This window comes from Ambystoma mexicanum, chromosome 11 (assembly GCF_040938575.1).
Source record: "Ambystoma mexicanum isolate Mex_15411 chromosome 11, UKY_AmexF1_1, whole genome shotgun sequence".
NCBI classification, from domain to species: domain Eukaryota; kingdom Metazoa; phylum Chordata; class Amphibia; order Caudata; family Ambystomatidae; genus Ambystoma; species Ambystoma mexicanum.
In genome coordinates, this window is record NC_090934.1 from 154270344 (window position 1) to 154276343 (window position 6000).

Genomic DNA, 6000 nt, shown 5'->3' on the forward strand with positions numbered 1-6000 from the left:
TGCTCCATGTCTCTTTGGTTTTGGTGATTTGAAGACTGTATAACTAACAAAACAGGTAACATAACTGCAACTGGTGCGCCCAGCTACTGCAGTTTCCATGCGTGCTCAGGCGCTCTCGTGCCGTCTGAGCCCATCCGGGTATCGAGCGTGAGTAGGTCCGGACAGGTAATTGGCCTGTCCTAGTCTGTTCGTGGGGGTTGTGCCTTGTGCCCAGTGGGAGGCAGAGCGAGGGCTGCTTCCATTTAGCAAACTGGTGTGAAAGTTACCTTCTTGGTTTCTAGCTAGCCTTTGCCTGCACTGGGGTGTGGGCTGGGGGATGTTTGCCCATCACATGCGCTGTTTCGTGTCATGCTTCAGTCATCATCAGGGTGGGCGTCTTTGCCTTCTGCCAGGTTGTTATGTTCCATCCACATAATGGCAGCTGCCGGAGTCTCGAGGAATATCGCACAGGCCCTTGAAAATGACCTTTAATCTGGAAGGGTAGAGCAGCATGTATTTCAAGTTTAACTGCCGAAGCCTAGCCTTAATTGGCACGAATGAGTTTCGCTCCCTTTGAACTTTCAGAGTGTAGTCTGGGTAGGTGGTTATTTTAGAGTTACTGCGTTCTATGGCTCCTCCCTCTCTGGAGTATTTCAAAATAGTTTCTCTGTCCTGAAAATTGAGTATCTTGGCGATTATAGGGCGAGGATGTGAGCCAGGTGTTTTTTTTTTGGAGGGACCTGTGCGACCTTTCCACCACGAAATCTTGTGTAAATTTTCCTGCGCCTTTCTCTTGTTGCAGAAGGGTCTCTATGTAGGGCGTTGGGTTTAAGCCCTCAGTTCCCTCCGGTACTCCCAGTATTCTGACGTTGCCCCGTCTAGCTCGTCCTTCAGCATCTTCGGATCTCGCTTCGAGTGTGGCCACTTTCCTCTCTAGGTCCACCACTTTAGCCTTCAGGTCCGTTGTGTCGTTTGATGTCTCTTTTATAGTTGTCTCTGCATTCAAGACTCTCTCGGTTAAGTTCCGGGCATCTTGGCGCATAAGTTGCATATCGGATTTAAATTTGTCAATCTTTGAGTCAATAAATGTTCGCAGTGAAGCTATGGCTTCCAGCACCTTGGCATTAGATTCTGCCTCCCTCATCTGCGTGATATCAGGAGCGGAGGGGTGAGGTTGTATTCGGGTCTGGGCTTTTGTGGTGACAAATGTGTCCATGGTGACTGGTTTCCCTTTGTTTCTGGAGGACATGTTGGGGCTTTGGAGGTGTGGCGTCCAGTTTAGCTCAGGGACTGTGTGTTGCAGCCCAAAAGGCTGTCGAGAATGGAGGATTTCGAGTCTTGGCTAGCGAGTTCAGGGTATTACTCTGTAGCAGGTTGGTTATATGTGAGGCCAACCTCTTGGCTCCCCTGTTTTTGTGGCACAGCGTTGTGGGTGCCGTAGGGGCGTAGCTGGTGTCCTGGTGCGGTATGCCGGGTGTCCACTGCGGGGGACTGGCACCTCTCGGCAGGCTCTTGGGGTACTTGCCCGTGCCTCTCGAGGCCGTTCTGGGGGTTGGGGGGCTTTAGCAGCACAGTTGGGGTGTGCTAGTGCTGGTTCTGGTGTGGCAGGTTCAGTGCCACCATTAATTGGTGTTTCGCCCCGCCGCCCTCCTCACGTCAGAGTTGTCCGTCACCAACACTCCGATGCAAATTAATCTCCGGGCTGTGCGGGAGACACAGCCCCCGTACCTCCGCCTGGTCCGTTTAGGATCTGGCTCCCCTCCGCTCCAATGTGCGCCTCTCACTGTCCGCCGGCCCTCCACGCTGCGGGGGGGGGGGCCCCGAGCCAGAGTTTGCGAGCGGAGCTGGGGCTGAATCATAGGAGGGCGATCCCAGCTGCTTTCTTCGGTCTTCGTCGCGGTGCAATGAGTGGGGCTTCCCTCTTCTGCCACTATGTGCTTCAAACGGCAACTCGCCACGCAGTGCGGCTCTCCCCAGCTCTGTGTTGGGTTGTTTATGTCTGCATCCACGGGGGGGGCCCAACAAACTCTCCGGTTTCAGGTTTGCCCGACTCTGCTATTGCAGGCGGCACCCACGGCGAAGGCGGCCGGCGTCACAATCACAGCTGACGCTGATTACGAGGAGCGGCGGCCATTTTTGATGCAGCCAGAGGCGGGGGAATCAGGTCGAGTGTGAATTCACCCGCCACAGGGGTCCGATTCTTCCTCAAATTTGCTGAACTGTGATGGGCTCTGCTTCCAATGGCCTCAAGGCTGTATTTATCAGTCAAAGGTGGTTTTACAACCAACGAAAAAGGATCAGGATGCGGCGCCTCAGCCAGAGCTCGGCAACTTGAAACGCTTGTGTATAGGCGCGTTACAAATGCCATATCATATCATATCATATCATTAACTCAGCCTCTTCTCACCATGAGCTCCAGGCCACGCCCCCCCGGACAGTTCATTGATGCCGCCTTCCTTCAAGAAGATCAAAGGTCGCCTTGCGGTCCTGATCCTGCTTCATGGGATCGGCCACTTTCCAGATCTGATTCTGCCTGTGTCTCATCCACTTGGCTTTGACATGGTCTATCCTGATCCCTGCCTCTGGTAATGGCCCCAGGCCTGTGGCAGATAGGTAGAAGCATACATTTGATGCCTCTTTGTTAAAGTATTCTGTTTGATCTCACTGGAGAGCTCATTTTGGAACGAATGCAGGTTCAAAGTAAGGGTCCTGCTCGATCCCTCAATTAATCACATATTGTCTATTTGGAAATTTAGCTTTTGTTCAAAGTCTATTATGTAAGTTCACACAGGTTGTAGAGCATCAATTGCAAATGTTTTAAACCATAAATAATAAAGATGTATTGATTGATTAATATGTCAATTTTGTTTTCTAATGATTTAGTTGCTAGGGAACACTTCTAGGAAATATTGTTATTTCAATATCCATGTTGGGTTTATGCTCAAATCCTTTTCTATGAACAGGAACTATGATGCTTATGGAAACTAGGCAAACAATACAAAGTATTACATCGTTATTAATTAATATTACCATATTCTAAAAACTAACAAGCTCATGTCCAAACCAATGGATTAGGCTCTGTTATGTTGCATAATTTTTTATCTTTTTTCGTGATCGGTTCCATGTTTTCAATACCGTAGGAACGGTCTTTCACCCATGAGCCAGTCCCAAATTTGTATCCAGAATGCTTTTTCAATTTTTCTGTAACCTGTATTCATTCTAAAATGGTTTGTTAGACTAGATAAAGTGAGCTCAAATTACTTTACTTTTCTTGCCTGTATTTATGAAACCCTCCCATTACTGCATGTAATAAGACCTCTTTTTTAGCACAATGGTTTGATTTTTGACCTCACCACCATGGCCACAGAGATCAAACAAGCTTCCACCAACCAAACAGCTCAGCGTTCTTAGTCATTTGTTAGCCTAATCACCACACTACAGCCACGTGTGATGGATGCTCTTAGTGTGTCGCTCTTCCAGTCAAAGTTATTGTAATTCTGTATTAGCACCTGGGAAGCGTACATCAGCCAGTCAGTTTGTTCAGACTGCCTGTAATGACTACCAATACTGCACAGCAGTTCCATGCAAACTGTGGTCCTTGCAATCCTGCTTCACTTTTTCTTTTTACCTATCCTTTTCCGGAGTCCTCTCAGTTGAATGGGCATGCAGATGTTCTCTCTGCAACACTTATTGCCCTCTCCTGTTTAGAGAGGCACCTCATAAATCGAAAAATAACGAGGTGTCGTTCAGTTTCAAAGAAGAGGAATTTCTACATATGTGGTGGCCATGCAGGAAGGGTTTTTTGTATGTGGGGAAGATGTGCAGGCTCCGAGCATGTGGATACCAAATGTCTTTTGCAGAGGCCAACGTAGCATCCGGGAGGTTGGCCTGAGTGATAATAGGGTTATATCCCACAGCTGCAGGCTATAGGCATGTTTAGGAAATTCACTCCTTATCAACTGCCCTTGCTTTTAACAGAGTGTTCATGTAAGTAATGAAAAAAGGGAGTTCCATCTGGACAACAATGATTTTTTTATGTGCAATTATTTGGAAGCAAAAGCTCCGACAAGATGTGATCTCAGGTTTTGCCATCTTCAGAATTTACCAACAAATGGCATCGTACATGCCTGGTATGTCAAAGCATTGGAGCAAGGACACATCATGGAACTTGTGCTGTTCAAGGCACGTTGGTGGCTCATTATATCATGAATGCTTATTACATCATGCTTTAGGCTTGTGCCTTCATGTATGCTTGATATGTTCTCACCGCTTGAGGGATCATGTGCTCTGCGTCGGTCCAGCCTGCGAGTGATTCACGCTTGCTCGTAGGGTGCAGTCACATCTCAGGGTACATCAGGCCTGCCGACCACCACTTGTGCTTCGCGCACGAGTGCTGCACCTTGGCTGAAGATTTCTGCATTTCCAGAAGTCATGGAGATAGACTGTCCGAAACCTGGGAACGAAGCCCAAGGAAAACATGAATATAATCTTCAGGGGGTGCAAATCTTTTCTGATTCTGATGCAATGCTATTTTGGAAATGCAATTGCAGAATTGGGGGAACCACCAGCAAGGCTGATGCTGTTGCAAAGAGCGGGAGCGCGAAACGGTCTGATCAATATCCCTCTAGCCGGGCAATGAGGATTAATCAATGGGTCATGTCCCATTTCAGTCAATTGAAAGCTCTGTCCCAGTTTGAGAAGACAGATGACAAACGCGTTTTAGGTCACATTTCAACGGGTTGAGTTTTCTGTTTTTCCAAATACTAACCTTTTGTGACAATTTTAAAGTTAAATAGGGTGATTTACAAAGCGTTTTGGAAAATGCTTTGTGAATCATGCTCATAGTCTTTTACTCGGCACAGGTTGCCACTACTTTGTAGGATGAGAGACTGTCCTACCAACTAGCAAAAGACAATTATGGCCATTTGGACAAGTCTTGATATTTAGGGAAAAGGCCATGTACCTCGAAATAAAATGGGCCTCATTTCAAGTTTGCCGGTCTGGGAACTACGGTACCGGTAAGCTTGCCGGTACCGTAGTTCTTGGACCGGCAAACTACGATTTGTGCTCACGGGGGGCTTTCTGCTCGCCAGGTCTGACCTGGTGGGCAGAGCGGCACCCGCAAGCACAGCCTGTCGGATTCACCGGCCCCTATGGGGCTCAAATGGGAATGGGGAAGAATTTTTCCCGGCGCCCAGGAATGGGCAAATACTGGGTCCGACCGCAAGCCTCATAATGAGGCCCCTAATATTTTCGTGTGAGCTTCAACCCTGGGCAGAGAAGGTTTACATAAAGTAATTTCTCTCTTTCCGTCACTTCAGCTGTTCAACGGGTCATTTGGCACATGTTCTACTCTGCCATTTTAATTTCACCCTGATCTCCCGTGAAGCATCAGGTAGATATCACATCAGTGGATGGTGGCAAGAGGCCTGCCCCATGTCTCAGGGCTCACTGGTCTCCTACAGACCTAACCCTGGCTGTACACTCCAAGACTGCCCACACTAGTCAGCAACATGAATTCCTGGCAGCTAGTCCAGCATCTTCATTGCCATTGGAATAGTGAACAAGGACAGCTTTGAACTGGTCTTATTTTGGTCGGTGATGCCCCTTCATCGACCAGTTCAGTTATGCTATTTGTCATGACAGTGCCAGCCGATGCAGTAGTGGGCTGCATTCACATTATGCACCGTCTCAGCACTGATGGGCAGAGCAGAACGCCTAACCCTCGACTAAGCTACTACTTGTTGTAAATGATGGAATTTACAGCTGGCCAGTAACTGAAAGACACCCTATGCAGTTGTGTATCACTGACTACTATGCATATGACATCTTCCCTATGCCCCATTGGTGATCTGCTGTATTACCCCTGCCTCTCTTCCTGGTATCCCATTATTGGTTGATTACATTACTACTGGTTCCACACAGCTTCTCCCAGTAACCTACATCCCCTGCGTCTTCGACCCTCGCCAGTTGGCAAAGTAGCCACTGGCCATAGAAGATCTCCTCTGGCTGAGGAAGCCC